A 26,386-nucleotide genomic window follows, 5' to 3' on the forward strand; every position below is an offset into this window, starting at 1 on the left:
TCACTAGTCACTCCTCGATGTACAATGTGGTTACATTGTATCATTTTTTTGTATGTAATTATTTACACGACTCGTAGATTAAATAAACGACCATCGAGCTGACGGCTCTATTTATATAAACATTATGAACGTTTGGCGATTATTATTCAATGTTAGTAGTGATACTGGAGTAAATCTGTTTATTATCAATAGATCGACAGAATCAACTTTATACATTAAACTCTGAACGTATCGTCAGATGTAACAAATAAGGAAACATTAGAATCGACAACATTCAGACCAGCTTCTTTTAGATATAATTCCGTCCGATTTTTACATTAAAAACGTTGCGTTTATCATTTTCATAGAACGTCGTGCTCGTACAATAACATACCTAACTTAAATCACTAGATAAACCCGTTAACCTTTAATAAATAATAATATGTAAAAATGTAATGTAAGTACAACAGTTAGTGTCGGGGTGTCGGCTACTTACTCTAATGATACACGGGGGCATTATCATATCTTTTTTTTTGTTTATGTAAGTGGCATATATCGAATGATTAGTGTGTCGCTAACACGGGTAACGTCTCGCGGGCTGCGTGGCCGTGCGGCGGTGGCTGGCCGTGGCGCGCTCAGCGCTGAGGCGGCGGTGAAGGCGGCCATTGTTCCAGCCATGTGGACTACATAGCACATCTGTAGCACATATTCCGAGTCGCTTTTGTTCTAACCGTGACCATGTGGCCGCGGACGGAACGAGCTGCTTTTTGTCGCATTTTTTCGGTACATGAAAAACTTCTCAGGAATAACCAATTTATTGGGGTCGTCAGTCATTAGTAACAATGCTAGTTATTGTTGCGGCTCCACGCTAATTATAGCATATGTGATATCCGCTCTGTTAGAAATAGAAATTCTTTTTTTTCATCTCCGTTGCATAGTTGTACGGACTGGGAAGCGGATGACGTGGGGTTGATTCTTGTGTAGACAGAAATATTATTATCGATTAATTATAATAATATACACTCTACCCGTTATAAATATTATTGATTTTATTTCCAACTATATCATTTCCGATTATACTAATATACTTTATCACAAAAATGATTATGGTAAAGTCGCCAAAGATTAGTCGTCCAATATTAAGCAACGACAATTTAATATAGCACTTGTATTCTATTTTTAAAAACAAGCAAAAATCTGGTTTGGTTTTAAATGATCTGAATTCCTTGCATTGCGAAAACTATAAAAAATATTTAGAGATAAGTAACAATGTTAATAATTCGTCCGGCATGTGTAGTGGCAAGCACGTGGTTTTGAAGAACTGCCAACGTTTGCCGTTTCCTGTTTACCGCACACTGGATACTACGCCTCAGTTTATCAATACTAAAACTACCGAAATTTTGGTAGAAGCTAGGAATTCAAAAACCGCGGGAGTATTTCTATGAAATATTTTATACGTCATGCAATTGTTTCCTATACGTTGTTTTTTAGTACGACGTGATTTTTTGTGTTTGCCATCTATTATCATATTATTTATCATGAATGAATGTTCGTTAATATGACGTGTATTTGTGTTTTAACAAGCTTTTAAAGGCATTAATGTAAAAGACTTAACCACATAGGTATCAGATTCTAGCAATCGACAGATAGACATATTTATTTAACAAAAAGAAATATAGCAGGAAAACCGATGCGAAAATATTCTTTATTGGTAAATAATCGTGACACATCTATCGAGGTTATTCCTCGATGTACAAGAGGTAAGGCAGAGTCCGCAGCGGGAAACAGCACGAACCGCATTATGTCATGTCGTGAGTATCAGAAGAAACTCGGTTTTAAATATTTTTTTTCCATTTGCAGTGAACGGAACAGCTCCGAGTTTTGTCTTGCGTGTCTCGTTCCGCCTCTTGGCGTAGGTTGGGAATTGTTACCAAATAAATTAAACATTCAAATATTTTTTTTTGACGCAAATTGCTTTATTATTATCTCAAAGTCAGATATAATATTATAGTACAAAAATACAAATGGTCATCGTTAATATCACGAACTCTAAGATACCTGCTATACAACCCAAACCCATATCAATAGATTTGTAGAAGATGCACTTTTCTAGCTGTGATTGAACCCGCCACTTAGGTATATAAGATCTTTAATCCCTTTTTTTATAACCTGACTAAGTTTGTTAGCCTGGTAAGGGCCGGCTAGTGCAAACACTGGACTTTTAGGTGAACGCTTTAGGCGCTCGCAACCCTTGAAAATTAAGCGACTATGCTGAAGGCAACCCACTTATAGGTTGCGAACCTCAGCTCAGGACGGTCAGTGGAAGAGGAAGAGACATTAGCGATTACTATTAAACCCATGTGTCATGGTGATTAGCTGTAAAAGTGAGACTATGTTTCAAATTTTTTTAGCCACAATCTAAAGGAATGATATCCTGTAAAAGATGTTATAAGGACATTAAAGACTTTTAAATTATACTTTATTTATATGAAATAGCACATACCTCTAATAAAGCAAACTTAATGTAAGTTATTTACATAATATTATTGTTGTTTTGATGTTTTCAAATCATATTCGTTAAAATTGTTTAAAAGGCATTACAACATACAAAATGACTTAGAATTATGTTATTACACGCATTAAAATACTTTTTTCAATTATCAAACATACAATAGTGTGTTAAATATTAGCTTATTTTAAAATATTTACTTGACATTTTGTAAGCATTGAACATAACCATATAAAAGCATAAGACGTATTTTGCGGGTATGTTCTAATGATACTCATACAAATAAAATCAAATTAGTATTATTTTCGAAACTTGTTCCCTTTTGACTATAAGATGATGCAATTTTCCTATAATATTTTCTTATGTTTACACGAATGTTAGATGTTGAATTAAAACTATTTCAATTCAAATTTATTTTTTTTACAAAATTATGCTTACAATATGAGATATCTTGTTTTTATTAGCAAGTCTCGTTTCATAATCGTGTAGTTTTAAATATAGTGATGATTGAATTTAGAACACAATTATTTTTACATTTAATGGTAATAATTATTGATTTATCATTCATAATCTCATAGAGCAGGTACTATTTCTAAAAGATACGCATTATGGCCGGGAAAGGTAGACAAATTCAGTAGCCTATATTTGCTAAAGTTTTACGACTATATCAGAAGTTTGCCTATTATAAGAGGATGCAAAATGTAGCATGCAGGCTGTTTGAACACTGTTCTTTTTTCAAATAATGTGACGCATGTTCGTTTCATCGAGTTTTAAATCACAACGGTCCTAAAAAAGTTTCCCTACAAAAATCAATGCCACATCACACAATTCTGAAAATGCCTTCCTAATGTATATATTTCTCATGCCATTTCTATCTAAGGGTCCATACAGACGAGTATGTAATATAAGAAACAGTTTATTCGACTTTTATTAGGAAATTCAAATTTAGAATACCTTTATGAAAAATATTGCTGCTTATTAACGTCCATAGACAAAAATTTTGTCGCAATTATTTCTCAATACACATTTTAAATGTCACACACAAGCTTCCTTCGCACACAGACACGCGAAATACTCTTCAGACGTCCCCGTTGACATATTTGACATTGCTGATTCTAGTGCCGTATCAAATATGTACATCAAAAAAGTTATTGTTGAAATAAGAGTTCCGTGTAAGTCGTAGCCTTGATAGATTTTGACCAAATATTTTTTCTCGCTGTCGTATAACGTAGACAGATAACACATTGTCACGTTATCATTTCAACCAATGACGAGTTTGCATGAACTTTACTGAGGATTTAGTTTATTTTCAATAATATGTAATGTGAGAGTTTAAAAATTTTGCCAGACATACTGTATAGGGGTGCGTTCATAGCTATTGCAGTCTAGTTAGTAATTTGTATGGTACTATCTAAATTTACATTACTAACATATTTAAAATTAGTATATATCTATACTAATATTATAAAGGGGAAAAGTTTGTAAGTTTGTAGCACTACACTAACATGTTGAACTAAGGCCCTAAACACTACCAGTAGTAGAGCATACCCGTGCCCAGCCGTAGGGTAACATACAAATGATACTATATATTTAATTTGGAAAAGTTGTATTTAAATGTAACTGTAAATTAAATTTAATCTAAATAAATAAAAATGATCAAGACTTTTAGGTACAATTACTTCTTTCTACCATCAAACTACCTTCCATTAGTAAGAGTAGAGAAAAAATATAATATAGGATTGGAACATGCAGTGACCTATCACCTATTACTGTCTATAATTGTACATAAACTTAAATATAGACCTACTTAAATGTTGCAGCAAGCGACAACTAATGTATACCTTATTAATCGCTGATAGTTACCTTAACCTGTGTTTAAAACCGGCGACAAGAACATAAAGTTTGTAATAAATCTAAAAAGAGTTTGTATTAAACAAGTCTCTAGTTAATAAAGCTGTCCTTAATTTCCATATTACAATGTTTCATTTAGACTATTGGCGAATAATTTGCCAAATAACTTAGCGAATAAATATGACTATAAATTATGAGTAACAATTACACCCGAATAGTAACTTATAACATTTTATTTTCCAGCAAAAATATTGTCATGACTGGCCATTTTTATAAATGAATTATTATTGTGATTGAAAAAACATAACCAACCTCAAAAACAAAGTTAATTTTTTTACAAAGCGATGATATTCTAATTTTAAAAAATTTCAAAAATCGAATACAATGCTGTTAAATACACTTTTAAATAAGGCCTGAGTGCAGTAGGACGGGTGTGTGAGCTTTCTACGACACTCAAACGTTGGATAGGCTTAACGGAGGACGCAATTATGATGATTAAATGAAACTGGTTCCTCGTCGACCGCTCTGTTGCCGGGACCGCAGCGCACGCGCATTCGCTGTGTTTAACTCCAACTCACCATAGTGCCACATCGAAATACAAGTTCATAAATTACTCGACTCGCAAGGTTTAGGTAGTTGACTAATATTTTTATGAGTATCGTAATGGGAAACATTATAAGAAAATTAATCTCGTTATACGTTACAGTTGTGGAGGAAAATAGTTAACAAGGACTCATGTGTAGGTTCTAATGAATAGTGACGTCATTTCATAATAATGGGATGGGAAAGATGAGATGCCAAACCATTTTTTTAACTTTAAAGAAATAATTGGCAATTATGATCGTTATTTGTTGAATAAACGTCTTGCATTATTGTATCCCGCATTTAATAAAAGTAATTGCAATTTCATATTTTTTTGTAATTGGTTTAATTCTTCCAACGTAAATAAACATAGTTCTTAAATAGAAGCTTTGTGCCATTTGTCAAAGCAATTGCAAGTATTTTCTGGGAATTATTGTTAATAACATACGGGAACAACAAACAGATAACATAAGAATTATCAATTGTATTAGAGGCACCATATTATACTGATATTATAAACGATGTTTTGTAAACCATTTCTGTCACATTAATGTAGTTTATTGATTAATTATAGAACTATTTAAAAGTCAATGTTTATTAAGTAGATTTCGACGAAATCAATTTAGAAGATTTAATGAATGCTTAGTAAATGTGTATAACGATATAAATATTTCTTGGAAAAATAGGCCTTGTTTGTGAACTGACAATACTTGAATTATATCGAAGTAAAAAGCGGGTTTTTACTAATGCTCACTGTTACGTGATCGTATATACATTTGATAGGTTTATTTTATAAGAATACAAATAAATTTAAAATTACGTATAGAATTGGTAAATTAAACAGTTTCGATACAATTTTCAGTAAACCCAGTTTGAAAGTTTACATTAACCCGTTTAGCGTTAAAAATAATCCGCCGCGTGTTCTCGAAAAAAATGCCGCAAAGTGATTGTCCATGTTAGTTCAAGGCGGTATGGAAGCAATAGAGATTAAGTAAACTGTAACAGTGAAAACAGAAAGGGCGGCCGGTTCAAAGGGATATAAATAAGTATAGGCGCCTACGACAACGCACGGCACGTCTCATTGACAGCGGCTTCAATAATGCTATTTGTGAATGCAAGCTGAATATTTGAAGGGATACAGATATTTTGGAAATTTTATCAGTGATGGGAAGCCGGGGTCTTTACAAAGGTTTAAAGTTCGATAGACAATTTTGTCTTGACGCGGAAACTTTTCAATGTAAAGTTGCAGTATAGAGTTTTGTATTCGCTTCTGTTATTAAAAAAGACACTGTACTATTCATCAGTGAAGGCTTCCCATATTGATTTAATTTGAATAAAATTAATGTGAAACTGTAAACACATTCTTTGCATCTCTACCTACCCCTTTAAAGACGAAACTGCATGATAAGAACTTACTCTAATGCAATTCCACTATACATAAAACTATTTTTATATTATCACATGGGTATCCTTGAAGTCTTATTCTGTTTGAAGTCAGCTGTCCACACAGAGTAAACTTTGTTTGCTACCTTTGTAAATAAAGGTATGGTTGGTTTTCTAGGAACCAAACAATGTCACACGATTACTGTCTCGAAGGACATAGGTAAATTAAACTCTGAGAAAATACATTGAAATTTCACTTTTGCTTCTATTTTTTTTAGTTTTATAGTTTTTGGAAAATATTACATATTGACAGATAGCGTGGAATGGGTAGTACTTGAATTGAACGTAAAATCAACACAATATCCATTCTCTAAAATAAGATAGTTTTCCTTATTAAGCTATTAATGTATCAAACAATAGGTGTTAGTTGCGGCTTTGGCCGTGTGATAGACCTTTGCTGGTATAAATTTATCACTGTGCACTTTTTCAGGATAAAATATAGCCTATATTAGATTAATCCTTTGCCCCTAATGTGTGCTAAATTTATTCTAAGTTCATTTAATTTCCTATGTGTTTAAGTCTTTCCAAACAGTATCTTTATAAACATTTATATTGTTTTATAACATAAGCATATAATTTATAGCTATTTATAAATCGCTGTTAGATATCTTAATATTATGTTTGTTTTATCCAAATTCTAAGTGACTTAGTCAAGCTTGGATTCTAACACTAGAACATATTTGCCGAGTGATATAAATATTTGCCAAGAACTTAAAGGCAAACATAAATCTTCACACAAATTTTTACCTATCGCGCTAACCACACAAAACCTGTTTTAGATTGCATCACTTACATTAACTAAAACAAATAGCAACCTCTTATTGTCAAAGTAATTTGTTCAGCAATTTTTAACTCGGCGATAAAGACTGGTTCTGATCTAGAAATAGATTAGCTGGTCTTATAGAGAGAATCAATATTTATTAGAGATACGTCCGCTGCCGTATTTGAGTTGATATTACAAATCGGTTTCATTGGCAGGTTGGAAAGGATTTTTATAAGGATATCGTGTTAGAGTATAGCTTTAAGGACTACATTCGCTGACATTATGTTTGTAAAAACACTGAAACTTAAGATATGAGTAATGATTAATGTGGTTTATTTCCATACGTTCTGGTAGATGATGATATCTGTATCATAAACAACTAAAAACTATTTAACATGCAAGAAAAAGTATGGTATTTTGAGTATTGACGCGTACTGCAGAAAAAGTAAATGTTCAATATTTTCCGCTACATTTTAAACAAACAGATATTCAATTGAAAATTGATCCGACAATCAAGTCCGGCATTGCGAAGTGCCAGTACATTATATAAAACGGATTGTAGTTGTTGATTTCGCATTTCGGATAAGAATTATTTATCTATGGAGCAATATTCTCGATGGCACGGGTGGGCGTTGAGAGCTTAAATATTTCGGGCCATTATCACGCGCCCACGCCTTGCGATTGGCAGAAAAATGATACAAAAATACATCGTCGCGATTTAGACTCTGTCGTCTGGGGTCAGCGAAGATACATTCGATTGTCTGTGACGTAGTTAACTGTCATTCGAAAACTGGACATGGACTTCTTGAACTTGGATTTACCTCAAAGAGCACCGCTGTAGAGATTCAAACGAGGTTTAAGTTTGAAAAGATTACAAAAATATTTTTAAAATGTTAATATAAACTTACGTTTTTAGTTTATATGATTAATTTATTTACGAACGAAAACACATCCAACTTAATACTTAGAATGTCAGTTTTAACATCATCCAGTTGACTTTAAGGTATACTCTCCAGGATTATATTTGCGGATTAATTCCTGTATTTTAATGCAATAAGAAATTGTTGTATTATATGTATGGTATCACGCTAGTGACTTAAAAAGAATCGATACGACCCTTAATGGATAAAGGACTGCGATATATCATCATCAATAGGCCTTAAATTTTGTTAGCGATTCAAAACGTCTCGTGGGTCTTCTTAAACATTCGCTTATCTGTATCCGTTATCATTATTACCGAGAAGCGAGACACAGACGTAATGGAATATATGTGTACCAGAGTAGTACGTTCTCTCGACCGTTTCCGGTGGTTGTTTACAAAAAATATAATATAAAACTCGTTGTCCGAAGCGGCCATATGAACCGTCCGAGCCGGCCGACCGAGATACTTGCTACGATTAAAAATTGTTACAACTTCCGTTCGGAGACTCGGAGCGGAGGCCCAGATAAAGAAGATAAATAAGAAAAATAACATAAAGATCGATACGGTGGAACGGCGCTACCTGTTTTTTCAACGCGCTTAGCTCGCGGCCAACGCGCTTGTTTTGCTCTGCTCGTGTATACGTTTTAGTGTTCACCTATACGTATTTATTGCTTTTGTACTCACTTTCGTTTTGCTGTTTTTGACTATATTTATGTATGAGAAATCTTTACAATGATAGAGACGGATTATTGAAGTTATCTTCTCACATCAGTTCAATTACCAAGTTTGGTACAGTTTACAAAAACATTCTGATACTACGAACATACTTAAAGCCTATAACTTAGAACCGGTTTCCAGTCGGTGTCACGTCTAAAATTTGCGGAACAATCTACCTTACGCTGTATATTCCATTATAATGATTGTAGTATTATGATTATAGCTGTTTGTATTGCTAGTTAAATTAGAACACGAGGTCAGCTTTGGAAACCGATACTGCATGGAGCGAAGAATGAGCTCTTAGATAATTTAGAAATTATTTGCTAATAAAATAGATACGCGCTTGGTCATGCTACCTTCTTGTTATGAAATAAAGCCATTGAATAACTTAAAGTTGTGTTCATCTTTTGATTCACAAAAAATGATTTTCAAATAACTCTTGATTATGAATTATTTCTCCATCGGTAGAATCTCCGTCGTTTCATCGTCGCTGTTTCAAGCTGTCAGTGATTTATTTGTATGACAAGATGGTATATTTCTAGTTGCACAAAAACAACGTATCATTTTTATACATAGCAGATATTTAAATTGAATACAACACTACTGGATAATGCAATTTGTCAGGTTGAAAAACTTACCTATGTTTTAGTGTATATTAAATAAATTTACGAATGTATGACATATTTCGGAAACAGAAGTTTATTCAACAAAATTTTTAAAAGTTTCTCCCACCTTTCTTATAAAATATGTGAACATGAGGAAAAACGAATCGAAATGAACCTTTTCGAAATTCATCAACAAGCGGATGCAACGGGGATCTAATAAAACGGTCATTGTTATTGATTCTTCAAAAGATTTATGTATAATGATAGCACCGGCGGAGTGAATTAGCATCACATGATGTCATGTTCGACTGCATCCATAAGAGGGGCTATAAATCGAACGGGTTGGATGTTTTACTTCATTGCAACCGGTAATGGAAGATATCAGATTAATAAAAGATGTCGATGAAGCCAGACGAGATGCGCGCCAATTAGTCACGGCGACATAGCTGATAAATCGATTTGTACATCGACTCCATGTAATCGACTTACACCACGAGTCTATGGGCCCTGTAGCGTCGCCGTGATTAGCTGTTGTGATGGATCAGCTTGTCTTGTGCAATCATGCCAACGGACATTAACTACTTAGAGTTGTATAATGACGGTGATTCCAATCAACTTAAATCAAGGCATCAACTGAAAACTTGATCAGTGTCCCATGGAATCGATCCGCAAGTCGAGTCGCGAAGGCACATCGGCCATCACTAACAGCAATTTCACGAGCGGTGCGCCATGATAATTAAGTGTTCGAACGCGATATTGTGGTGTGCGTGGGTCCGGCCGTGGTCGGGTTCGGCGCTGAGTCGCGGTGCGGCCGGCGCGGCCCGGCGCGGCGCGGAGTGCGGAGCAAGCATATCAAGTCTGTTAACTACGCGGCGTAACTCCGGTAGCGGCGCAACAGGTCCGCGGCGGGGTGACGGCGGCGCGGCGGCGGGGCGGCGGCGCGGGGCGCGCGGGCGGCCGCGGCCCGGTAGGAAATCCTTCGCGCACGCACGCACACAGCGGCGGCGCGCGTGTGTGCGCCATCCGGTTTTGTTTGCGTGTGAGCAGCGTGCGGCGTGTGGTGTGTACGCGCGCGCCGCTGTGTGCGTGTATCGAGTCGATCGATCAATGAGCTCGACATCGCTCGGACTGTTGCCTGCATGCAACTCATTGATTAACGCTATGAACGTGGGATTGTTTATTCATTCATGATGAATAATTTTATTTTAAATTGACGTTTGTGTTGGCAGTGTTTAACGTTAACGTTGCACTATTGCTTACTACAGGCGGGAGCCGAGAGCACGGTGCTTGCTGACACTCGCCACTACCGCGAGGTGATCGCCACCGTGTGTGCCAGGCGGCTGTCCCAACATAGACTGCTCCTAATGATTTCATACACAAAAACTGTAATGACATAAGACCGTCCGCCAGTTTAGGCACGCAAATGACAATTTTTTGTTTCAATTACCCATTCAACTTACAAATATAGTACTGTGTTTACGTAACACTACCTATAGCCGGTTTTTGCTGGACAGAAAAACACATAAAACAGACATAACATATTATGTATAATTTAAAGCACTTATATTGCAATAAAATAAAGTACAACACCCGAACGACTTCTAAATCAACGTAATACCGGCTCCAAGCAATTTTGAACCGTAATAAAATAATTTTATCTTAAAATTTAAAACAGAAAACATATTTATTGCAATAACACGTCATTAAACTAGTTTTAAGTTTTTAGTAACATATATAATTTCGCTTATTTTGATTTTACAGGTGCAGTTTGTAGTAGATAATATTCTCATAAAATGTAGGTGAGTAGTTTGTAGTCGTTATTGGCTCGAAAACTGCTGATTACGAGTAATAAAATCGAACTTCCCATTCTAAGATAAGGAAGGAATTTATACAGCCTCAGAATATTAACGGCTGAATACATCTTTTTCATACTATAAGGTGATTAGAACAGCGGCTACGTATTGTGTATGCTCCAGAAGCACTGTATCGCCAGAGAAAAAAAGTGCAGCGGTTCAGATACTAGCCCAGCCACTCCCAGGGTTTGGTTTTGTAAAAATGAAAAATACATGTGTTTACTATTTATTGAATAAGGATTAGTCTCGTAAATAGCCTCCTAAGTCTTACGAGGCATCAATTCCGATTTCTGATTTTTCCTATGAGTCACGAGGAGGTTGCTTGACTAATGGTGAGCATCACATTCGCTCCTAAATAGTAACATTACACTTCATAACTCACATAACGACTAGTAATTAACATACACTCACGCCTTTTATCTTTTTCACTTTCCGCCGTATATTCCCTTCCATGATGTGATAAAGGGCAAGCTTATCACTAAAGCGGGGACAAATTCTAGACTGTGGGCTGACACTGAGGAGAAAAACTCAATATCACTTTACCCGGCTCGAGAATCGAACCTTAGACCTCAGCACTGCAGTTGTACAGTACAATTACGCCACCGAGGCAGTCATCAGTAATTTTACCGACTGTCTTTTAAGGAATGCGATAGTGTCTACTGATATGTATGCGGAAGTACTAGAACGACTCTCATACGAAATCTACCTGATTGTATTGACGTCACACTGTCGTAAAACTAGACTTTCTCTATAATTTTACCTAATTTATATTATTACCTAAATGAATATAAAATATTACTGACATATTTATTATGTCATTTTAATAACAGTTCAAAAATGTAGAAATGTCTATGTTTTGTATCAAAAACATTATTAATATTTGAAATTAAACTAATTTTCGCATTCGAAATTCGAATCCGAAAATTAGTTTAATTTCAATGTCTAACATTCGCGTAAACATAAGAAATCATTATTATTAATATTTGTTTCTGTTTGTGGCGAATCATGCTAATATACTTAATATTTATAGTTAATCGTATTCCAACAGAGATACTGTAGTAATTGTCAAATATCATCAAAATCGATAAATCAAATCAAGGGTGCATCCAGCTCTCTCCGTAGCGAACGATCATACACTATAGAGGTCAACATAAAGTGGTTTATGTAGTAACAACCCGGATTTCCGGATAAATGCGCAGCAATCTGGTAACATAAATCGAGTACTAAACGCAAATCCGGGTAAACACGACTACACTTTCATTTAGAAACTTTGATCCACTTACCCGATGGCTAATTCGTACGTCATATCTTCTAGAATATTCTATGGTACTATATTTTATTCAGGGAGGGTAAATCTTAATAATTTCTAGATGGTGCACTATAAACGGCTTTATTACCAACTAGCTTTTGCCTGCGAATCCGCATGCGTGAATTAGTTTTTGATAATAGCAACCTATAGCACTCAAGACTAATGTAGCTTCCTATTTAAAAAAAAATAATCGGTTTAGTCGGTCCTAAGATTAGCGTGTTCAAATACACAAAAAAAAAACTGTTCAGTTTTATATATTAGAATAGAGTATAGATTATTTAATATCTATAATATGTCCCGGAGGTTTCTTATGGAAAACCACCGACGCAGCATTAATTTGAACCTACTGTAGCAAGGAACTGCATGAGGGTTCCCATGTTTGGCACAATATTTAACATTATGCATTTTATTTATGTACATTTTAATGTTTGTAATTTGTTCCAGTCCCATAAAATCTTTTTTAGTACTGTGCTGACGTCAACTAGGTTTATAGGAATAAATCCAAATCAAACGTCAGTGTTACACGACTTGGTATCCATGATAGTCCATAGTTATATAATGATAAAAACATACTAATTACTATGGGTATGGTACTCTTAAACGGTTCCGAATCAAGGGTAGAAGTGCGAATTGATTCCATACGATGTCATGCACTATTCCTTTATTTTTGACTGATATGTATAGTAATAAATAAAACAGTAAATCTTGTATACAATACAGGCAAATTCATTTAAATAAATTGAATGAACAATAAAATTCGATTCCGAGTAAACATGCCAAATGTTTGGGTTTTCCCGGATTTTAAATCGAAAGGTGCTCACGATTTCCTGGGTGAGTATTTGAATATACCGGATGTCGAACATAAAAACGAATGCACTGAGAAAATGGCTGTCATTTTCTTACAACACGTGAAACTTAAAAATTAATAAAATCTAATATTTCTCTATTTAATATTGTTATGGAAACTTTACGCTACGTTGAACATTTTTAAAATATTTGCATCAAACAAAACAAATATTTTTATAAATAATTAATTTAAACCAATTTAACAGTAGTCCACTATCATACATGTTATTCTACTTCTCCGTACATTTCCAAATCAAATACATTATCAACGGAGACGTTCGGTCTACGAGTTCTTAAAAAAATGCGGTCTCATTAGCGATGGCTATTGACATATTGAGTAGGCCGGGACAGCAGTGGGTTCGGAATTCGCGTTGGGCACAGCACGACGCGCGTGGGCCGGCGGGTTCGCCCACCGGCCGCACCTAACCGATGGTGTAAATCACGACTCCTCTGCGCAATAGCAGTTGCCACCAACAAATAGTTGTCAAAGGCAGTTATTACTCGTTCGCTAAACGCTTCCCGCGCGTTCGTCTTCCATTGACATTGAGATTAATTACAATTTTGTATTGGCATGCGGAGATATTGTTTTGGTAAATTGTACGTGATGGTAGAGTTTAGAGGATGTTTATGATGCTTATGTTTAGGATAGTTTATTGCTACGCTTACAGATGTTTTACGTTAAATCAAAATATCGCAATAGAAATAACGATATATGATTTAGTTACAGTTCATTTAAAATATACAAAAATCATTAAGCTTTCTCAATATTGAGTATAAAACGATCAAATCCGATTCCCGATAATGATACTCGCTAATAATATTACTCTTTTTTAATATAATCTCTAATTCCTCCTCCAAATACGTTAAAAAGATGAGTTCCAATAGTTATTCGGCTTCAATTTACCAGTTGTTTAACTTATACCCTTCCAAATTGTTACCTAATAACTCGTCTACCTCGTCGCCTTAACCGCCGAAGTAAACACGGCATTATGTCGAAACCAAATCTCGACAGCGGCACGTAATTATATGTGGATTATTTATATACAATTTTATGGTAACGTGCAACTTTTTTTATTTAACAAATTTAAATTTGGAATATATTTGTTGTATAAAATCAATGCAAATGTTATGTTTGGGTTATAAAAACTACTAAGAAGTCGCGATAGGTCATATTGTTGCCAATAATTGAATGTTAGTTTAGGTTTAACCGTGTTTAAGTCATCACATAAATCATATCAGAAAATTAAATTATGTTATTTTATATTTATTTAGAAACTAATAAGTAATGTGTATCAGTAAAAAAACAAATTACAAATACCATTCTCTATAGTTCTCTAATACCCACCAATTCCGAGTAAAGTAATAAAACGTTTACAAAATCTGGATCTAACTTTGATATGTCGGTGGTGATAAATAATCATGTAAACATTTTTTAACCTTGTAAGTACTAATAGGACTACAGGAATAATGGTACAACGGTTGATGGAAGTAACGAACTAGTGAAGCAAAACTATTGGTTTCCCCTTCACTAAAACAACTTTATACCCTATATTAATAACGGTAGAGTTTATAACGTAATGACGTCGCAGAGGTGGTTAAGCCGTGTTGAAGGTAAAAAGTGATGTCATTGGCCCGACTTCGTGCCGTGGACGCTACACTCGCTCTCTGTCACAGCTACTTTTGCTTTTCGAGTGAACATTGAACATCCTGGACGCACGTCATTAGTTTGGTATTTTCTAATCACGGGCAACTCTAATGGAATGTTGAAAACTAACACGACATCCACTGAACAATGTACACGGAAGATAAATGTTACACGTTGCATCGTTTGGTACATTAACGTTCTTAATAGCGGTAATAAATATCTATGTTTTATTTCCTATTACATTTTGTTCATGGCCTATTTGAACGTTCAATGCTGAGGTTGATTGTATAGCCTACATTTAGTGTGTTCGTGTTGCATAAAGGGTGTGTGCGTTTATTTTGATTGTCAATTAGTATCTAGAACAGCAACCTAGTGTCAACGTAATAGATTGACGGGTATTACGCGAGATATAAAATACAATGACTTATTATCCGGGCGTATACACCTAATAATTACAAAAACCAATAAAGCAGATACGATGATTTTAACGGGTATCGTTTAAACAATAAACGTGAGTAGATTTGTTTCGGGCTTAGGGTCGGATGAGATGATCGGGCCCACTTCCTGCCTCAGCTCGCTTGTAATAGCCACCATGGCGAGTGGAGTGAGTGCGGGCGAGCAACGAGCAGCCAGCACCGAGCACCGAGCGGCAGCGCGGCGGCGAACACGCACGGCCTCACGGAAGGTCGACCGCCTCTCCGCGCCGCCCGCACGCCCCGCACCTCTCGCCTCTCCCAACGATTGCTACGTGGAATTTATATAATTGCTTTCAATTAAAAGAAGAATACTCACTAAGAATACTTGGACACATGCGACCGGCCAACGTACCGTCTGTTTGAGCTTAATTAAAATAAACATGAAATATTCGCGAGTACGTACCCGCCGCGCCGCGACGCTTGTACTCAATAACTCTGTACGGCTAAGGTCACAGCGACGAGTGTGCTATGAATGGACGAATCGTGCGCACTGCCCACCATTCAGATATATCTTTTATTCACAATTATTACTTACGGCGATTAGATGGAAGAGGTTAGAATTTTTAAGTTAATTAACTAATGAGTTTTTAATGTTTTCATTATGTTCCTGGCTGCCATAGAGTCATAAACCTTCTAGAAACGTTACTAACATTTAGATAATAGAGTTTTAAAAAGGAAAAATATTATGTTCAACTATTCATTTATTTTTTATACGTATTGAATGCATTGCGTGTGATTTATGTAGCAATATTACTTGTTATAAATATTTATTATGTGACTACAGTATAATGACTATATTGTATAGTAACATTTTTTGCTAGCTGCTTCGCCCGTGTGATAAAATCGTAATAAATTTTCCGAGGTAAAAGGCTCGAATATACTTTCCCGGGATAAAAAAGCCATGACCTTCCCAAGGTCTCAATCTATCTCTATACGAAATTTCATCGAAATCTGTTGGGTAGTTTTTGAGTTTATCGCGTTCAAACAGATAGACAGACGTTGCTGAGGACTTCGTTTTATAATATTTAAGAAACCTCTTGCTAAAGCTAAGAAAGCTAAATTGCTAGTAAGTAATTTTACTAATTCATTTCTCGTACTCTTATGGTTATGACTTTTCTTCCAGCCGTCCCAGGAAACTAAACCTATACTATACATTTTATCGAAATCTTTAAAAACATTTTTGAAATAGCGACAAAGCATTTCGAAAATCTATATCTTATCTCCTGAAATTTTAAGTCGATAAGCTACAATTACTTTTGAATGCTTCTCCTATACCAGAACAAAGTATAATATATTCGTCACCATATAAAACAGTTTTATCGTTCAAAATAGAATAAGAAAGAATATTATGTTACCTCGTAATAATCGTTCAGTGGGTTTGCGTTTAGGCTACATTGTATAATGTGAGTAATCTGCGAGGTCTGTCCTCTGAGTGCTTTATGCGCGGAGCCTAACAAACCTAACAATCGCAGATAATCAACGTACGCTCGTATTGTATTTAAATTTAATACATTGTGTACAAGATTGCCGAAATTCACACGGAATTTTCGCGTAGGCTCAACTCTACGCACATTTAATTTGAAACAACATTACGTTTTAAGCCAACCTCTATCTATAATTCGTTTCCATTTGTGTGGGTCATTAGACCATTTTAAGTTGACCTTCTTTGTGTAAGATATACATAGTCCGGAGAAGTCAAAATTTGCTTACACACTGTGTACTCATTCTTAAAACAAATTAAATACAATTTTGAAAATACCAACTTTTATTAACATAGTTCCCCTTATTTTAACGTGATTCATAAACAAATTATGCGAAATTCCAAAACGGCTCGCATGAATGAGTCATAATGACGGATTTTTACGGTACACTCCTATCTAGGAGGTATCTGACCCGCTGCATCAAACGCGTAGCAATCAGTTGTACAAAAAGGAAATTAAACATATAATTGTAGTACATACATGTGAGCACGGATGTCCGCCTAAGAAGATATCAACGCGCTATCAAAGTAGCGCAGAGCGTGGAGCGTCCGCGCCGCGCGTTCCGTTTCACGTTTTATCTGTGCCAAACATCCGGTTATATTTTCAACGTCCGCATCCAGTATCAAACAATGCCGGACAATACTACGTTACTCAAATTATTCTGTATTATTAACATACGTGTACAACCGCGAGCTCTACAATTCTAATAGTTTGTAAAGTGCGGTTATTGCAGCAACTGATTCCTCTTTACACATTTTTTTTTAATATTAGTTTTATTGGTGGTATATGATTTTCAGTGTAGTGAATTTTGTGTCGGTTCTGAAGTTACTCATAGTGCATTATTATCATCATCATAAGGATGTCCACTGCTGAACACGGGCCTAGTCAATCAGCGCAATAAGTAAAAATTTTACTTTAAAATCTCTATTTATGTCATTTTTAATTACCTAGTTCTATAAGGCTTAAACAGTCTGACGTTGATATAAAGTTTAATACGCTGTAAGATTTGGAAACTGTGCCACTGTATTTAAAGTGGGTGGAAAGAGGTGAGAAATATTTTTCTTGTACTTTTAAAGTTATACCGAAAGGTTATAATAATTTATTGCCCGTGGGTGTATTATACAAGTTCAAATCTAAAATTAGATTTAGTCTGTGCCTATTTTGTACTTACGTCACTAAAGTTATAGTTACTAAAGTTTTTTTTTTTGAGTAAGTATAACAAAGCTGCATTTATTGATTCGAATTTTAATATTCTATTTTACAAAAAAAAAATTGTGGTTATCTTTTTTCTTTTTTTGTTCTACTTATCGCATATCTGGCTTGTATTGTCAGTATAATAGTAAATATGAAGCTATAGTATATATAATTTGTTTATTTATATAAATCGGGTTTTAAATTTAATCAATATAATTTCTAAAACGATTAAGTCTTATTTAATTAAAACTAGAGTTTATATTACTTTTTTATCTAACAATTACAAAAATATATTTGATATGCCCTGAATTTAAATCTTCTTTCGATTCAGTTTGATATTTGTGCAATCATCAAATCACATTATCGAAATAAAAGTTTCGTAAAATTCTGTGCTGCCGGATTTCCGACATGTATAATATACAATATATTTGAAACAATAAAAAGCTATATAAAATGCGTAAAGGTAAATGTGTATCCGTACACAAGCTGTTTAAACCCGCCATATTGGCTAAAATGTGTCGTGTTCCCAAATCAGCTTGTGTATACCCGGTTCCAAAAGTCCAGCATAATTCTGTCGACTATCGAAGGATAATCACAGACCAACGATTAACTATTTAATACTCTCTATAACCCCAAGATGGTAGGCAGAAGTACAAGTAATACACCAATGTGGTTCAAAGAATTAGACTAAATACCTACTTTTTTATTTAAAATCCAATTATATGGACAGAAGTCCCATTTGGCGTTCGGAACACAATACGACACTTTGATATCTTATCTACGAAAACCGAATCGAATAGTATTTTAATTCCAACGAAGCGCGGAGCGAGATAACTTCAAACAAACAACATTCTTAAACGGATCATTTATCAACAGTTAGAGCTCGCGAAAGATAATGTTAATGTTCAAAACAATACAGTTTATCAGTGTTAAGTAAGCAGCCTAGTTGTTTCGTAATGTTGTATGAATGAATTAGCGGCGTGCGGCGAGCGGCGACAACGCGCGACGTTCATTTGTCTTATCACTCCCATCTGCGCTTTATCATTTTATCACTCATATTTCAGTGTCATTCGTGACATGCATTTGTCATTTGATTCAGGATGCGCTGTGTGATACAAAGACACGCTCGTGCAGCCATTTATGGAAGTTGTATCGTACTGACGTTGACTTCGTGAGTTGTGAACTCTAGTGGTTGGTTCCAATGCAATTATTAGAAAAACTTGGTTCAGCTGGTATAAAATTAATATTTGACATATCTATAGTTATATTTTTCGTGAGTGGGAATACTATTGAAGAAATATAACCGAATTATGCACCAAAGAAGAGACGAATCGGCGATAGTCTATTTGGGATTGGAATAGACTGCCGAGACGAATGTACGCAGGTTCAAAACCCAAGGGCACTCACTGCTGACTTTTCTAAAGTAATTTGATTTTTCTTTGTAAATTACTGCTTGCTTTCATGGTGAAGGAAAACATCGTTAGGAAAGTGAGGAAATCTGTATACCTGAAAAGTTCTATATAAGACTTTTGAGGGCATGTGATGTCTGCTAATCTACACTATCCCAGCGTGGTAAACTAAATCCTGACCTCTCAGTAGTAGAGCAGGCCCGTGACAAGCAATGGGATAGTATATAATACAGGGCTGATATAATTATTATATACTATAAGATTTGGATAGACAATAAACACCAATTATTTGTTACCAACCTTCGAACATCACTACACGGTAATTCACCATTCAATACAGTTAGTAAGCGGTACTCCATTTGTTTTGATCTCGGTAATTGTTAATGGTTCAGGAGCAAGAAACACGATGCCAATTAAGCTGGCACAATGGAGCGAAATAGTGCAGCGAATGCGACACCGACCGCTTCCCTGTTGCCGCTACATGGAATATGATACACCAACAATGATGATATGACTTTTCGAATTACGTCTTGGGTTGCTGTGGTAGCTTTTACTGTGATTTTCAGACTATAGGCATTCGAAACGTTTATTGTGTTTTCTATCAGTTCCAATATGCAATTAACAACGTCAGGTAATATTGTAACAACTTCTGAACTAAATAATGGTCGTTTTTAAAAATAGGTTTAGTAGCGTCCGCATTTGATGCGTTTTTGTGTTAGGTTTGAGGAGTTGCGAAGTACTTTCGGTGTCATAACAGTACAGATATTGATCACGGAAGACAAACATATCATGTCAAAGTCGTTGCTCGCTACAGCATAAAGGGCATCTATACAATATCCACTTTTAACTGGTGGAACGGAATTATATATATATTTTATATCCTACTGCATGACCAGCGTGACCATCCTACACATAGTAAAAACCCTATAAGTAACCAAATCCAACATGCTTTTTTTTCAAAACCAAGGTAGTCCGTGTACATTGAATTTCACAGACCGGCATATTTCTGGCGATAAATGAGGGCCGCACCATCGTTGTTGATTGATTTGAAGTTTGGACTACAATGTTTAATATCCAGTGTGATATAATTTTCATATCTAGATAAACAATAGGCTGGTATATCACCAAAAAATCAGAGAAGAAAAAGTAATTAGTAAAGTTAACTGTGTTTAATATAAATTTATGTATAACCAAGGAAACCGTAACATCCATAGGAAACGTAGATTACAGAGTGTTAAAATGAAACCATTACGGTAAAAACTAATGCACATTCACATCGGTTCTCATCGGTCGAACGGTAACTTGCACAGAAATTATTCTATTAATAATTCCTTTTCCTGTAATTATACGAAGAAGTGTTCTCATGGCAGAGTAGGCGTGATCGCTAGCCCACTCGATAGAAATCAGGTTTCGTTTGTTATTCTGGAGGCGAGGCGGCGCGGCGAGGCGCGGCGACTGCCAGCGGAAACTGTCCGCGTCTCCGGCCTGGCAAGCACTTTCCATCCGCCAGTGGTTTGCGCCGTGTAGCTAAATTGGTCCCATCTTTTTTATAACTCTGTTTAGTTTTTCTCATGTGCACAATAGTATAATATGAATTCTATTATGTAGAGCAATTTATTAACAAATAAACGCAATATCTGTAAATGCCTTTAATTACCTGTTCTGTAATTATGTGCTTCCAAACAACGCCCATTAGGAATGTTGAAGGAATAGAGTCGTATACTTGGCCTTTTCAAATATACGGTCGATCCCGTCTATCAAGAGTTACAGTGTGAAGATAGTCTCGTAATGAGCATTCATTAATCAATTTACATCCCAAATTAGCAACCACCTTCTTCAGGTAATATTATATGCAACTATTCAATACTTACATTTATTGGAATCAACTATCAACAGCGAAATGTCTCTACACCGTTTAACATAAGACAAGATTTTTTATAAAATTTCTAGAATCACCAAAGCCATAGTGGGCGATACGATTTAATAACTTAACCGTCACACATTGTGGGTCACAAAGGGCCCCATCTGGCCGAATTGTGATGGTCCCATTAATAACTTCAGGTAGACATAATTTTTTTACAAAAGGACTGTCATTATTAAATTTTATTCATTCAGAATCACGTGTCCGTTCGGCTTTTTGTTCTATAAAAATACAATTATGATTTCTATTCAAAAAGTACTTTTTATATAATGTAATACAATTTCTTAAAGAATATTTTATTACTTACAATATTGAAGGCAAGCAATTATGCCTTAAAATTTTGTCACGTTACTAGATGTTGGTATAATTTGTAATTTTGAGTATATGTTTATCGTATATTAATTAATAAAATATTAGTTATATGTCATGAAATACAGGTAAAAGTATGTATTTGCAATAAAAACTGTAATTGTTTTTTTTAATGCGAAAATTAAACACTTTACTGGCATAAATGAAATGCAATGTTTGATTCATTAAAGAAATGTATGCAAAATATTATCCGTCAAACAAAAACATAATTTATTACCACGTTATAGCTTGGCTATAGTGTTCGAACCAAAGAACAATTTACATCGAACACTAGGTAATGAAGTCTCCGTAATTCTCTGTATTATGAATTTAAGTGTAATATGAACCAGTAAACGATTACGATTTAAACACGTATTATCTTGAATTTACCAAGATGTCGTCTCATAATGCTCAATAATTATAATGGATAGTAACCTTCATATGACAATATGATATTTAACAGCATGCAGATTGGTGCTTGGCGATATAAGTCGGCAATACGCACGAACACGAAATACCTCTAACATCTAGTACATTTAATACTACGAAATTAAGTTTAATGGAATGCTCGAGCTAGGTATAAAATAAAAAATACCGGGGAGTATTTTATTATAGATATTATGTATTATAACATAATGTCTATAATTAATTGTGGTATTAAATAATATATTCCTAATTAATCCCTTGGTCATTATTTAAAGTAGTAAATTAAATGCGTCAAAAGAAAAATGTCGACGAAAGCCGGTTTTAAACGGCAGCTGTGGAATGAATGGCATAAAACAATTGAAGTTTTAATTATTAATTTGATACTGGCTTAGCTGGACAGTTGGCAGTTATAAAGGTTGAGGATACCTTCAACTAATTTGATAAAACTGCCAACTTATATACTATGAGTGTAGATAAGAGTGTAGACTCTACAATGTATTCACTAGCTAGGTCCAGAAATGTAAAACCTACATATAAAACCTGGCTGTCATAATCATTTAGTTTAATTACGTAACTAGCCATGCAATCCCATATTGAAATTCCGTAACAGCTGTAAAAATGTATCGTATACATAGTTATTGTTACCTTAATTACAAAGGAAGTTAACAGATTCTTAAACAACATTAATTAAGAAGCAGATATTAGTATACATTTCCGAACCTACTTGATGAATGCACTATAACATATTTGATTTTACTACCAACGAGTGACAATCACAAACAATCCCCGCAGTTTGGAGTTCTCAGCAAACATTCCCACTTACGTCGAACGAACGCGGATGTCACTCATATGTGCTACAATACTGTAGTACTACAGTTAAATACGAATGTGTAATTAGCTATGCCAGGCACGCAGCTAGAATACATGATTAGGGGCTAATACAGAGAAAAGTTACAAGGCAATTATTTTTTTAAATTTTTATTGTTGCCACAGTAGATAACAGCTCGAATTAGATAGATATCCGCTTTATGGTAAAGTTCATTTTATACATTTGAATTTTGTTTTCTAAATTTAGTATAGTTTGAGTTTGGCCTATGTTTGCAATCCCTTTCTGCGGACCTGTACTGATTTCATAATTTGAAAACAGGATGTTTGTGCCTAGCGCTTATTGCGATTAGCGGGCGTTGTCGGCCGGCCAGCGATGGTGTTGTGTCACATCTGTGTATGGTACCATGTCATGTATGTTTAGTTTTGTGCTGTGCGCTGTACCTACGCTGCGTGCCGTGTGCTGAGTGCTGAGTGCTGTATGTCGGCGCGTTATCGCGCGTCCTTGACACACAGACGCGCATGCACAACGCGCTTATTGTCCACGCAACCTTGCCAAAATTACCGCTCGCGATAACAGACGCCGTTGTCGCCGCCGCCGGCCGTCACGCCGCGCCCCCCTACACCACCACGAAATGAATGAACTGTTTCTCATTCGTGTGAATCTCTAGCGTACTAGACTGTTTGAAATTCTGGGGAAGAGTTGCCGGCGCGCTAGGTGTGTGCAGCGGTATGCAGCAGGACGAAAGTGGGTGGTATCCTGGTGGCGGGTGGCGCGACTCTCGCCGACCGGAAACCTAATTCCCGGATGCGGCCGCGCGGGGGGATCTCGCCGGAAGCTCGGTAAACGAGCACATCCGCCGCCACCGCCCGCGCCGCAAAATTTGGCACCGCAAGCGCTCGCAGCCCGCTTCCGGCCTCCGTCCCCCGGCCCCCTGCGCCGCGTTCGCCCGCCAAAATAGCGGCCAACCGCTCCGTGTACGCGGTTCATTCAGTATGGCCGCCTTCCATTCATAAAAAGGCGAAGCGCGGGCGGCGCGCCGCGAGGCAGGGGGGGCGCGGCCTCTCCCGCCGACCCTCGCCCGCGCCCGACGCCAGTGCGGAATGTGCCAGCGAACGGAACGGTCGTTTCGTCGGAGCGTAGCGCCAGCGCTCCCGGTTTTCCATTAAAATGTGTATAAGAATAAGTGCAGTGAATCCGCACGAGTTCGGAACGGTCACGAAAAACGCCGTCGTCGAGATCAGGAGTAGAAATCAACGAAGAACTTCAGCGAGGAAGTGAGTAGCGGCCATATTGCAGTGATAACCGCGCGGCGGGCGGACGAGAATCGAGGCCGGTGCGTGGGCCGCCCCCCGCCCGCGCCAGGTGCCGCTGCCGGCCGCCGGCCGCCTGCCGCTTGCCTGCCGCTCCGGACCGCGCCGGCCTCCTCAACCTTCCCGTGGATTTGCGCGACCGAAATTCGGTGCTTCTGCCGTATTTTGTGTGCAAGTGAATCTACCGGTGCGGCTCGGCCGGCGCCGCTCGCCGTTCGCCGTCCGCGGTACCGTGTGCTGTGTGTGCTGAGGTTCTGAGTGCCCTTGTGTTGCGATGTGTGCGCGAGACGTGTGACCGTGGAGCGTCCGTGTCGTAAGTACGTCGTCCTGCGAGGGCCCGCGCACGGACCACCGCCCGGCCCGAACGCCCGGCCTCTCGCCCACTGGTGAAAACTACTCATCAGTATTCAAATAAAACCCGCGACGGTTTGAAGCGGCCGGTTTTGACATGTAGCTCACGTAGTCGCGCGTAGGTAGTAATTACATAGATCGCGAAGAAACCGAGCTAACATGAATGAGGAGCGGCTCCGGCCTCGGAGGCCGCGCGCCGCGCCGCGCGCCTCGGGCTCGCACGTGTGCCGCGACACCCGCCACCGCCCGCGACACCACCGCGCCAACAGAACACGCCACTATTATTGTTTTATTTTTACAATAAACTCATTTTTTTACGCTTAATCAATCGAACAATCGCTTACCCTGTGGATATAAAACTATAACTCAAAGTAAGTCCCATAACAGTGTTGTACAACATTAATATTTTGAAGCACGTAACAGTAGTAAAACTGGCGATACACAAATACGTGATTAGCATGTAGCGGATAGTGGCACGAGTAACCGGGTGCGCCGCGCTGCGCCAGGCGGCGGGCAGCGTCACCGGCCACGGCGGCGCTCGCCACATGACCACAGCGTTATTATAGCAACAGTCGAATTTCGACAATAACTCGATAACAGCCGCCTATGATAAAAAGTAAATTGTAAACAATGCTCAATATGTACTGTTGATATCTCTTTCAAGATAACTCCCGTATTTAGACATAACAGAATTAAAACGGCGCAAGTGTCACGCTGTGATATTAACTATAACGAATGAGTATAATTCATTAAATTACTTTTATAGAAAAAAATAAACTTCATCAGAATATGATAATTAGTACTTAATAGGTAGGCACATATTTTTTTGTTGTGACCTGTGCGCGTAGAACCAACATATTAGACATCTATACAAATTCGAATTCTGTAGTTTACATTTTGCGCTTTAACAAGTATGTTTTGTTGGAACCCACGAATTTTCATTCAGCATGAATGATCTTGAATACAAGTACCACTTCCACATGGACAGCTCATTACAATGTATAAACTAATGCAGTTTTTTGCCCACTTTCGCTTCTAACTGAGATCGCTTATTATTCCGTTGCATACCGACATGCTGACGTGAAATCAGCTGATGTATAAAACGATACTAGCATACGTACCAAAATACCTAAATATATGTGTAAAATAATTAAGAGATATTTATCGAAATCTATTTGAATCCAATGTAAATTTTCATTCAGATAAAGGTAGAGGAAATTTAAAATATGTTTTTAAAACTATTCCGACATCTCAGATCTAAAAAAAAACTACGGGAGTAATGGTCATTGAACATATGAAAAAACTTGTTGCTCAAAATAATCTACCACTTTTAACCTAACGATTCAATATTACTCACAGAAAATAAGTGAATGGTTGTCTAGATGTATAAAATTACTATAATATGATTGACATTGATTTCTTGTCTGGTTTTTATTCATTAGGATTAGTGATTGTATCGTTAACCACACCTGCTATTAACGTAATTCCCTTACATTAAGGCCGTATAACATCTTTAGTCGTATAATGGTCAATAGCCGTTTGACCTTTAGCTATAGATAAGAAATATGCATTAAAAATAGTGACACGTTCAGAATACTCAAAAGTTGTGGCTGTATA

The 26,386-nt window shown here is 36.7% G+C and overlaps 1 protein-coding gene across 4 annotated transcripts in view; it reads left to right on the forward strand.

Moving 5' to 3' along the window:
• LOC115442151 (protein sprouty) overlaps nt 1-26,386 on the forward strand; it is a 44,933-nt gene that overhangs the window by 12,170 nt on the left and 6,377 nt on the right. Inside the window, exon 1 of one of the 4 annotated variants that reach the window (XM_037441396.1) lies at nt 17,613-17,882. The exons of 1 other annotated variant lie outside the window; for it this stretch is intronic. The gene's annotated coding sequence lies outside the window, so the exon portion shown is untranslated. 2 more of the 4 variants (XM_037441395.1, XM_037441397.1) reach the window with 2 other exon arrangements.

Source organism: Manduca sexta, chromosome 22, assembly GCF_014839805.1.
Source record: "Manduca sexta isolate Smith_Timp_Sample1 chromosome 22, JHU_Msex_v1.0, whole genome shotgun sequence".
NCBI classification, from domain to species: domain Eukaryota; kingdom Metazoa; phylum Arthropoda; class Insecta; order Lepidoptera; family Sphingidae; genus Manduca; species Manduca sexta.